This window comes from Gymnogyps californianus, chromosome Z (genome assembly GCF_018139145.2).
Source record: "Gymnogyps californianus isolate 813 chromosome Z, ASM1813914v2, whole genome shotgun sequence".
Lineage (NCBI taxonomy): Eukaryota > Metazoa > Chordata > Aves > Accipitriformes > Cathartidae > Gymnogyps > Gymnogyps californianus.
The window spans coordinates 54,392,925-54,404,079 of NC_059500.1; the positions used below are offsets into that span (position 1 = coordinate 54,392,925).

General features: G+C 59.9%; 1 pseudogene; it reads right to left on the minus strand.

Annotated features, from left to right (window-relative positions):
* Positions 1-333: 333 nt before the first annotated feature.
* LOC127027765 (sperm-associated antigen 4 protein-like) lies at positions 334-4,846 on the minus strand (annotated as a pseudogene).
* Positions 4,847-11,155: the final 6,309 nt, after the last annotated feature.

Below are 11,155 nucleotides of genomic sequence, written 5' to 3' on the forward strand. Positions count from 1 at the left end.
CAATACGGCCAAACCCTAGCCCCTACGTGGCCTGGGACTAGAGTAACTGCAGGGCCTGTGAAACTCTGGGAGGAGCCTCGGTGCTGGAGTTTCAGACCCCTCAAGGGTCCCAGCCATGGCCGCACCCCAGTCCCCAGAGCCAAGGTGCCCCTGAATGGAATGGGCCAGTGCATTGGGGATCATGACTGCTGCCAGGCTCCGACGACTCCTTCCTGGGGCGAGATGGGGGTGAGGTGGCCTCGTGCCACAAGATTTCGTCAAGGACCTTAGGCACGGAAAGGCTACGGAGCATCTTCTCCTTTTGCTCCGTTAGGAAACATCCCTGTGCTGGAGAGAAAGCGGAGAGCCTGAGGAAGGCCTCAGCCTGCGAAAGGCAGAAGTTGGCAGCTTTGAGAGGGCCTCTGAAACAACATTGCTCTGCACCACACTAACAGCCGCATCCCTCTGGTCTCTTTCTCCATTTTCCTCTTTAATCGTTACTGAGGGAAGGTCTTCACATGCGTCTCGCCGATGGCATTCGTTCCCGCGATCTTCCATGCACCTGCACTCGATAAATACAGGTGTATCCCGGTTTTCCCCAGTTGCTCTGTATGCCAAGTTTCAAAAACCGAAAGGCTCTGGGGATCCCATTCTGCAAAGAAGCCATGGCAAAAAGCAGCGTCACTCCTGGGCTGTAAAGAGTGAGAGCGGGCTCCATGCGTCTTCCTCCGCCAGCCCAGCCCCTACTCCGGGGCCAGCTCCCGCCCTGGCCAGAGAAGCAGCTTCTCCCTCCTTCCCTTCTCCCACCCAGGTGGCAAAGGACCTCTGTGCCCCTCAGAGCAAACGCCTGGCCTCAGAGAGCGTGGCAGGCAGCTGTGGAACCTGAGGCTCGCTGGTGCTGGGGAAAGTCGTGCTGCCAGGGCAAGGTGCTGGGCATCCTGCCTGCCACCGCCTGCCTGGTGGGTGCAGCTGCGGAGCTGCAGGGACCAACACAGACAGGGCGCTGACCCAGTCTTCGTTCTGCTTTTGCCTCCCTGCCAGATGCCACTCTCCCTCCCGATCCCACCAGTGTTTCTCTTGACCACGGTCGGGCCCTGGCCCGGCAGGGACCGTCCACACGCCTTCTGCAGGCGACTTGCTGGCAAACCGGCGACTCTGCCCTGGCCTCTTGCCGGCTCGCACTCACTGTACCTGCAGAGGGAAGGTCTGGGTCGGCTCTTTCTGCACGGCATAGGTGAATGTCCCCAGCAGAGTTTCCTCCTCGCCTTCCTCATCCAGTCCCTTGAAGATAAAGCACCGGGGAGCGGGTCAGGCTTGACTCGATCATGAGGAAACGCTCATGCCAGATCCGGGCCCGTGACCTGCACCCCACTCCTGCGGCTCCAGCGCCGTCTGGCGCAGGATGCGGTGGGGCTGAGTCTCCTCCTTGTGTGTTGCTCAGGGGCCCAGAGGTGCTGGGCCAAAACGCGCTGAGCAAGTCTTAGGAGGGGTGACAGCAGCCCTCATGTCCCTTGAAATGTCCCCTCAGGGAAAGGCAGTGCTTCGGAGCACATGAATCTCGGCAGGTGCGCAGAGAGCAGCAAGTCCCCGTTACAGCTTTTCCGCGCGGCCAGGTCCCAGCCCCCAGTGCCCAGCAGAGACTTACAGAGACAGTGAAATCTCGGGGGGCACTACTGACAGTCCCCAGCGGGGAGGCTATCTTTGAGGCGTGCTGTATGATGACGGCCGTCGGTCGTGTTTGTGTGGGCAACCGGATTAGCACCTCGCTCCGAGACCCTTGGAAAGGCCAGCAGTATCCCAGGGAAGCATCCGTCTGAAAGCAGAGGGCAAGAGCACTGAACGCGAGGGCACGATGGGGCCCGCTGTGCTCCCCTGCAGCCAGAAGCACAGGCGGCACTGCGCCTGTGGGCTCTGCTTGTGCTCGAAATGCATGGCGTGTTGGGAGCAGCAGAAGCACCCGGCCGTCTTCCTGGCCGGGAAAGAGGAAAACAGCCAGCCAGTGGGACATCTGATACCGCACGGAGTCAGGCCTTTCAAGAAACCTCTCTTCTTGGCCAGCAGCTCTGCAGCCTTCCCCCACCCTCCACTGCCCCATCGGCAGAGGGACAATCATCAGAGCTGTGGCAGGGAAATGGGGTCCCGAAGGAGAAGCCCCTTCACCCGGCAGTGACCAGCAATGGTGGGCAGGAAGCTCAGCTCAGCTCAGCTCAGCTCAGCTCAGCTCAGCTCAGCTCAGCTCAGCCCCCTTCTGAGGGCAACTGCTCTTTTTCGAGGGAGCCAAGCCCTGTGTGAGACCTCAGGTGTCAGGCACCAGACTGGACCAGTGCCGCAGCCTTCAGCAATACCACAGGCCTGAGGGGAGACGCCCCAGGGCTTGCCCTCAACCTTCTGAGAGGCAAGGGAAGCAGCACTGATGGTTTCTGCTACTGTACCTGCACGAAGGTATCCAGAACGGGTGGAGCACACAGGAACGAAAACACCCTGCAGAGCCACGCAGAGCTGCTGGACGACTTCAGCAGGTCAATGGCAGCCCCTGAAGGGAGAGGAGAGCAGCTGTGGCTGATGGGAGACAGCAAGCCCCCACAGGAAGGGCTGCAGACCCAATTTGAGGCCCTGCTGTCTGGACAGCAAAGGACAACCTGGCCGCTCGCTTTCGTTCCCCAGCGAAGCTCCATGGAGTGGGAGAGGCAGAAATGCTGTCCGGGGGTTGGCTGGGGCTCCAGCGAGGGTCCCAAAGGCAGGACTGGGGTGAGCCCAAAGGAGCTGCTCGGCCACAGTCGTGCTCTTGGGCCCCATGGTTTCGTCCCATCTCCCTACGCGTTGGAGAGCCGAGTCTGCAGCGCAGCCTCCTTTTGGGAACCCCAAGCACGAGCCCAGCGCGACGAGCCCTGCCTGCTGGCACCTGAGGTCTGTCCGTACCTGCGCTTTTCAGAGCCCAGTCAGACATCCGTGGTTTTGCAGACATTGCCTCCCTCATTTGCTGAACTTCCTGGGAAAGACACAAAGGAACAGGGGAAATGACCATGTCAGACCTGGCCAGGAGAAGGGGCTTTACAGCGGAGAAGCTCAACCAGCAGTCCCTGGCAAGGGATGGGTGTTTGGGCTGAGCCGGAAAAGCCCACCAGCTGGCCCAGGAGGGGCCTTGTGCAGGGCCCTGCTCGCCCCAGCCCTCTTTCCCAAAGTGCAGGATCACCTTCTGCATAGCGCCGATCTCTGCAGCCAGGCGCGCCAGCTCATCCCTCAGCTGTTGCATCTCTTGGGATGGTTCCTCAACACAGCGAGCGTGTTCCTGCAGACAGCGGGAAAGCAGATCTTGTCAGAGAGCTGCCCAGCCCCTCCTGGAGCCTCCAAGCTCGGAGGGCAGAGACAGAAGTGCTCGAGCCCCCTTTTCTTTCCTTGGTTTGCAAGTGCTTCCCTCCCCCGCCAGGTTTAGCAAAAGGCCCAGGCAGGAGCGAAAGGCACGAGCCCTGGGCGCTGGGCAAGGGAGTGCAAATAGCACGGCCACACCTGCCGCTCCCCCACGAAATGTGCTGCGGGTCTGGAGAGAGGAGAGGGCTCTTACCACAGGGACCTCGGGTCGGCTGCAGGCTGCCCCAGCAGCACCTGAAAGAGAAAGGCTCTCCGTTTGAGTCCCAGAGCTGCCAGGGCTTTCCAGAGCTGGCGGCTCTAGGAAGGCATGGCAGAAGCTGCTGCCGCTTGTGTGGGTCACTGCCTGGACCCGGAGGACAGGGCGATTTACCCACCCACCCACCCACCGCCAGCAGTGCTCCTTTGCAAGACTTTCCTGTCCACAACAGCCGTCACTGACCTGTGGCACATCCTTTGTCCACAGCATCCACACGAGCAGCGAGGTCCTGCAGCAGGCACCAGCTGTAATTCACGTGCCGAGAGAGAGTTATTTTACTAGGGTTTCTAATGATTCCTGTAGTCGCACGGTCTCCTCCCACACCAGGGTGGCAAGGGCTGGCTGAGGAATGGGGAAAGGGTGCAGAGAGAGGCTGCGGCTCCAAGCAGGGACCCTGGGCCTCGGGGCTCTGGTACGCTTGGCGCCCCACAGCCATGCCCCATTTTGCCTCCCTGCTCTGCTTGTAGTGAGCATCTTGGGAGCTCCCTGAGCTGCAGACGTGGGAGGATGGAAGGGCCCCACCAGCTCCACTCCCTCACACGGAGCTCACACTCCGTGCCTCTGCGCCTCCACTGGCAGCGGGCAAATACTCACCGAGAGCACCTAGGCTCATCAAGATGAGGATCGTGCAGAGCCTCTTCTTTTTCAAGGTGATGATCTCTTTCCTGAAAAAGAGGGAGTCCTGGGGTTAGCAGTGCTCAAGGACAGAGCCCTGCACAGGGGGATGTTCTCTTATAAGCTGAGGAGCAGCAAGTTACAGGGGAGCCAGGGCGTCTCCTGGTGGGGAGCACTGCCAGCCTCCCCCTGCTCGCCCTGACCCACTGGCACCCCTCGTCTCCGTGTCCACACTGGACACGTGTTGTACTCACAGGGTAGAGATGCCTGTGCTGAGGCGTCTCTGGACGGAGACCACGGCCATTGCCAGGCTGAAGACCAACCCTGGGCAAAGAAACCGGAGAAAAGCCTGAGGACCCTTCCTGAGGACACCGGTCCAGCGCATGCCAGATCCCTGCAGGGAGGTGGGCACTGGTTCTCCCTGCCTGGGGCGGGGCCATGGTTATGCCCTATGGAGGGGGCAGCTGGGCGCACCCTGGGAGCAAAGGTCGGAGGGCCGGGCAGGATCCCCTCGCAGGCAGGGCACTGACAGCGTGCCTGGGGAAGGAGGGTGGCACGAGTCCTGGGGTACCCCATAGTTACTACAGTGTCCCACAAAGACATGAACATGGTAGCCAGCTCCGTCATCGTCACGTAGGCGGGGTGGCCCCAGGCCTCCCTCAGGGCAGGATGACGCTGGTTCTGCAGGGCGGTGGGACCCGGCGGAGCCCGGCAGGCTTGGTGCAAACGTGGGGTGAAAGGCAGCACTGAGCTTACACTCATTTTCTGCAGCACTGCAGCATGCAGGCCCTTGCCGGCTGGTGCCCTGGGCCTCCTGAGATCTTGCCGGGCTGCCGCTGGCTCCTCTCCTTGGAAGGGCAGCCCGTTGTGCTCTTGGAGGAGCCTTTCTCCTCCTCATCCTGGAGAAATGAAGCTCTCCTGCAAGCTTATACGCCCTCCTTCAGCTGCAGGAGCGTTGCCTGTCCGGGCAGATCTCCTCCTGGAGATAGCTGGGAGGGGAACGCCTGCCACAGGCACACAGCCACCAGCACACTGCGAGCTCCTTCCAGGCCCACAGCCTATGGCCCACAGTGCCCGACGTCACAGAGGCCTGGCCCCGCACGGTGTGAGGGCGTGGCGGTGACATCACAGACAGAGGTACAGGGCGGCGGGGGTGCAGAGAGAGACCCCGCAGCCCACTTGGCGCTGTGTTTTGCATTTGTGGCTAGACAGTGTTGAAAACACACCAGCGTTTGCGCTGGTGCGGAACAGCGCTTGCAGAGCGCCAAGGCTTCCTCTGTTTCTCTCTGCGTGTCCCCGAGCGAGCAGGCTGTGCGGTTGGGCGAGAGGCTGGGAGGGGACCCAGCAGGGACATGTGAGGGACTGAAAGAGTTAATGTCTGTCAATGTCTCAAACATTGTAGCAACCAAGGTGCGGTCCGCATAACAAAGAGGGCCATTAGCAAGAAGTTGGCTGGCATGGACACAGGGGGCATGCCGGAGGGTATGCAGTCCTGTGTTCTGGTAGAACCAGCCTGGTAACCCACCACATATGGCCAGAGGCCACACAAAGCTTATTTGAGGAGGGGGCTTGTAGCTCCTTAGAAAGTCCCTAAGACCACCACCCCAATAAGCCGCACATGCTCAGTAGGTGAAGAACCCTCTGGAACTACCATATATGTTGAGAACTGTCTAGAATGAACCCATATAAGTCTTCAAGAGGCCTGACTGTGGATGGAGATTTAGACTATAAAAGACAGAACTGCAAAGAGCCACGGTGTGCGCCCATCACCGGAGGATTGCTACGCTCGTCGCCGACATCGCGGGATCCAAGGGTGGTGACTATCTCTTTTCTTTCTCTCCCCCTTTCTTTTTTTTCCTTATTCCTCTCTCTCTCTCTTCTTGTGAACGTTTTGCTGCAACCCACGCTGCACCACCGTTATGCCTTCCACGGTTTGGATTGTTCGAATAAAGCGTTCAAAGTGATTGTTTGGTGTCGTTTCACCTTAATTTAGCCCGGGGGATCCCAGAACCTCTACAACCCTCTGGTCTGTCCGGTCCGGGTCGTAACAGGACAGCCAACCCAATTTGACCAAAGAGGGGACTCCATGCCACGTAACGTCACACTCCGCAATAAAGCCTGGGCCTTTGGTCTTTCCAAAGGAGCCATTGCTTGGGGACTGGCTGGGCATCGGTCTGCTGGGGTCAGCCCACCGCAGCCTGTTTAGAGAAAGGAGGGTGTTCGCTGTGTGCTTTATATTCTCCCAGTGGACCAGGAAGGTTCCTGTGTGGGGGTACAGGGTGCCCGAGGGCACTGGGCATCTGGCGTGGCAGCACGGGGGCATGGGGGGTACCAAGCATGGCTCCCTGCCTTCCCCCTGCCTGGGGTGGGCCAGCCCTGCCAGACGGGGGGGGTCCCATGGAGCAACGAGGGGGCGCTGGCTCTGGGTGAGACCGGGCTGGGGCTGCGGCTGCATGGGGCTTTGGCTTGCTCCGCCCTCCGGCTCCACATCGGCACGGGGAGCTCCGGCCGCCCAAGTGGCCCAGGCACGTGCCAAGGGGCTGCTGCATGCCTCCATCCTCAACAAGACGCACGAGCACCCAGGACACCGCAACGGCTCCTTCTGGATGAGCCAGCTGGCAGGGCCTTGACGGGTTGTGACGAGAGTGAGCACCTGTAAGAGGATAAAGACGGAGCCCTGCTGCGGGCTGTCTCCATGCCATGCGAGTGAAGAGAGGGGGGAGGCGCCGATGCAGAGGCCCTGGTCAGAAGACAGGCCATGAAAAGCGTCTCGGCAGATGTCCCTGCCACGGCTCCTCCACCGGCCACAGTCCCTCCACCTAATCTGCTGCCTGTCTTTGCCCAGGCACCTGCGCCGCTCCAGACACCCTCGCCCAGTGTATTGGTGTATTGGGTGTCCGTGTCCAGGTGTTGGCAGTGGGGGGACTGGGACGGTTCAGGCTAGGGAAGAGAAGGCTCAGGGAGGAACCTCATCAATGTATATAAATACCCGAAAGGAGGGTACAAAGAAGGCAGAGCCAGGCTCTTCTCAGTGGTGCCCAGTGACAGGACCAGAGGCAATGGGCGCAGACTGACACACAGGAGGTGCCCTCTGAACATCAGGAAACACTTTTTTCTGTGAGGGTGACTGAGCCCTGGCACAGGTTGCCAGAGAGGTTGTAGTCTCCTCCCTTGGAGATCTGCAAAAGCCGCCTGGACACGGTGCTGAGCAACCGGCTCTGGGTGGCCTTGCTGGAGCAGAGGGGTGCTCGACCGGATGACCTGCAGAGGTCCCTTCCAACCTCAGTCACTGTACGATTCTAAGCTTACAGCTGTCCTCTTGCGGACTGCTGAGCAGAGGCTTTTCTTCCAAGCATTTCTGACAGAGGCTTCCTCCCCGTGACAAAGACGGATGTTCGTGTGTACAGCATTCAGCTGGGAGCTGGCTGTGCGTTGGAGTTTCAGGGCGGCAGAACGGTGGCTCTCTTAAAGAGAAGCAGAAGGCAGAAGGGAGAAGCAGAGGGCTGTGCCTGGGAGCGCACAGGGGCACGGAAGAGCTGAGCCAGGATCCCCCCCCACCCCGGCGGCAGGCTGCTCAGGCCTCCTCACCCATCTCAGACACCCCTCAAGGGTCCCAGACATGCCTGCACCCCATGTGGACCCCACTAGACCCAGTCCCCAGAGCCCAGGTGCCCCTAAAATGGAATGGGCCAGTGCTTTGGGAACCATGACTCCCAGACAGTTTTTGTTTGCGTTTCTTTTCCTTCAATATGAGGAGCAGTAGTTTACAGGTTGCTCACGGGCAAGTCAGTTAGATGGGGAGAAATTCCCCGAATCAATACGATGGTTTGGGTTTGTGACAGACGCTGGCACCCCGTCTCCGTGTCCACACCGGACACGTGTTGTGCTCACAGGGTGGAGATGCCCGTGCTGAAGCATCTCTGGAGGGAGAGCATGACCATTGCCAGGCTGTAAGCAATGCTGAAGACCAGCCCTGGGCAAAGAAACTGGACAAAAGCCTGAGGACCCTTCTTGAGGACGCCTGTCGGGGCGTGTGCCAGACCCCTGCAGGGAAGTTGGTGCTGGTCCTACGCACTCCCTCCCCGTGGGGCAGGGGCAGGGCCAGGGTTATGCCCTGGAGACGGGGGGCGCTGGTTGCACCCTGGAGAGCTGGGGTTGGAGGGCCGGGCAGGATCCCCTTGCAGGCAGGGTGCTGATGGCGCGGTGGGGGAGGGAAGGTGGACGAGGCTTTGGCCTCTCGACCTCTACCGTCCTGGCGTACCCCATGGTTACTACAGTAGCCCACAAGGACGTGGACACGGTAGCTAGCTCCACACGGTCACGTAGGCGAGGTGGCCCTAGGCCTCCATTGGGGCAGGATGATGCTGGTTCTCCTGAGCCAGGCAGGCTTGGTACAATCATGGGGTGAAAGGCAGCACTGAACTTATGCTCATTTTCTCAGGCTGAGCTCAGGCAGAACTCAGGCAGAGCTAAGACTCTTCCGCACTCATGGCAGGTTTCCAAGCCTCATGGCTTTTACTTTGCCTACAGCCCTTGACAGCTTCCCCGTCCTGAACCCCCAGCCCCGCATTAGGCTTTGTGGGTCCTACTCGCCAGCTGATGCCCCCAGGAGGAACAAACCCTTGTACCTATTCTCTGGGACCTGAGTGGGCCCAGCTGCATATCTTGCCAGGTTGCTGCCAGCTCCTCTCCTTCAGAGGGCTGTTAATGCTCCTTGTGCCCCTTCTCATCTTGGGGAGAAGCTAAGCTCTCCTCCAAGCTTATGTCCCCTTCTTCTGCTGCAGAAATGCTGCCTGCCCAGGAGTGGACACTCAGGCAAGAGCCCCAGAACTATTGCCAAGGGAACACCTGCCATGAGCAAACAGCCAGCAGGATACTGCAAACTCTTCGAGGTGGGAGACGGTGGCTCACAGTGCCATGGGCTGGGCTTGGTGGCCACTCTCATCCTCTCCCGCACCGCAGCTGCAGCGCGCTGGCCCTTTCCAGCTGGTGCCCTGGTCCTCCTGAGAGGGGCTGCACCTATGGGAGAAAAAAGGCGGGGCATTGTTTTGCACCATCTCCATGCCACGTGAGCCAAGGGCCTGGCCAGGAGACAGGCTTTGGGAAGCCTCCCAGGAGACGTCCCTGCCGTGCTGAGACAGGGCAGAAGCAGCAGCAGAGCGGGTGGCACAGCCGCTTCTTACCCCGACTGCCCCCAGCCCACACAGCACCAACCTGCCCTGGGCAGGCATCCCGGAGGCCTGGCGGTCTATAGGGAGAGGGGAGCCGCTGCCCTCCTCCAAAGCCCCCACCTCTTCCCAAGGCCTCTGCAGCGCGAGGGCCAGAGTCCTCTCCGAAACACCCCCCAAGGCTTCTCTCCCTCAGCGAGACCCACCAGGACCTTCCAGCTGCAGCAGAACGGGGCAGGGAGACTGGCGGGTGAGGGCTGAGCTCTCCTGCGGCTCTGCCAGAGGCTGCCCAGACACACCTGCATGGTGGTTGCAGCAGGTGCCCAGAAACGGCCTGTGCTGGAGAGCAGCAGGAACCTCCGAGTCTCCTGGTGGGACCCCGAGCAGCAGGCCCGTGGGGTTTGGCCCACGGGGTCAGAGGGGCTTTCAGCTGAGCCTCCTCCCCACTCACGGCAGCTTTCTCAAGCTTTGGGGCTGTTTCTCTGCCCACAGCTCTTGCTGGCTTCCCTGTACTGTCTCCACAGCCCCATTAGGCTGTGTGTCCTACCTGCCAGCTGATGCCCAGAGGAGGAACAAGCCCTCGTACCTGTTCTCTAGGAGCTGTGTGGGCCCAGCTATTCATGGGAGAGACGCCTGCCATGGGCACACAGCCACCAGGACACGGCAGGCTCTTTCCAGGCTAGAGGTGGTGGCTCACAGAGCCGTGTGGTGCTGAAGACCAACCTGTGCAGGAGGATATCTAGGACTACCCTGAGCCGGCCACAGTCAGTTTCAGTCATTTGGCAAGGGACAGAACCGATCCGCCCACCATGTGCAGAACAGAACCAATCAGGGAAGGGTGTTGTGGCTCTGAACCAATCAAAGGAGTTTCCAAAAGGGCAGTGAGGGCTGAGAAAGAGAAGTGGACGTATCAGGGTGGGAGGAGAGGAGGGAAGAAAATGGCTGCCGTGGGCGGGGTCGGGGGAGAGAGTGTTCTGAAGAGAGCAGGGTTGTGTCTCCTAAGGGTTTTTGTTTGCATTTCTTTTCCTTCACTATGAGGAGCAGTAGTTAATAAGTTGCTCACAGGCAAGTCAGTTAGATGGGGAGAAATCCCCGAATCAATAAGATGGTCTGGGTTTGTGACAGACGCTGGTGGACAATACGGCCAAACCCTCACTAGCCCTACGTGGCCTGGGACTAGAGTAATGCAGGGCCTGTGAAACTCTGGAGGAGCCTCGTGCTGGAGTTTCAGACCCCTCAAGGGTCCCAGCCATGGCCGCACCCCAGTCCCCAGAGCCAAGGTGCCCCTGAATGGAATGGGCCAGTGCATTGGGGATCATGACTGCTGCCAGGCTCCGACGACTCCTTCCTGGGGCGAGATGGGGGTGAGGTGGCCTCGTGCCACAAAGATTTCGTCAAGGACCTTAGGCACGGAAAGGCTACGGAGCATCTTCTCCTTTTGCTCCGTTAGGAACATCCCTGTGCTGGAGAGAAAGCGGAGAGCCTGAGGAAGGCCTCAGCCTGCGAAAGGCAGAAGTTGGCAGCTTTGAGAGGGCCTCTGAAACAACATTGCTCTGCACCACACTAACAGCCGCATCCCTCTGGTCTCTTTCTCCATTTTCCTCTTTAATCGTTACTGAGGGAAGGTCTTCACATGCGTCTCGCCGATGGCATTCGTTCCGCGCGATCTTCCATGCACCTGCACTCGATAAATACAGGTGTTCCCGGTTTCCCCAGTTGCTCTGTATGCCAAGTTTCAAAACCGAAAGGCTCTGGGATCCCATTCTGC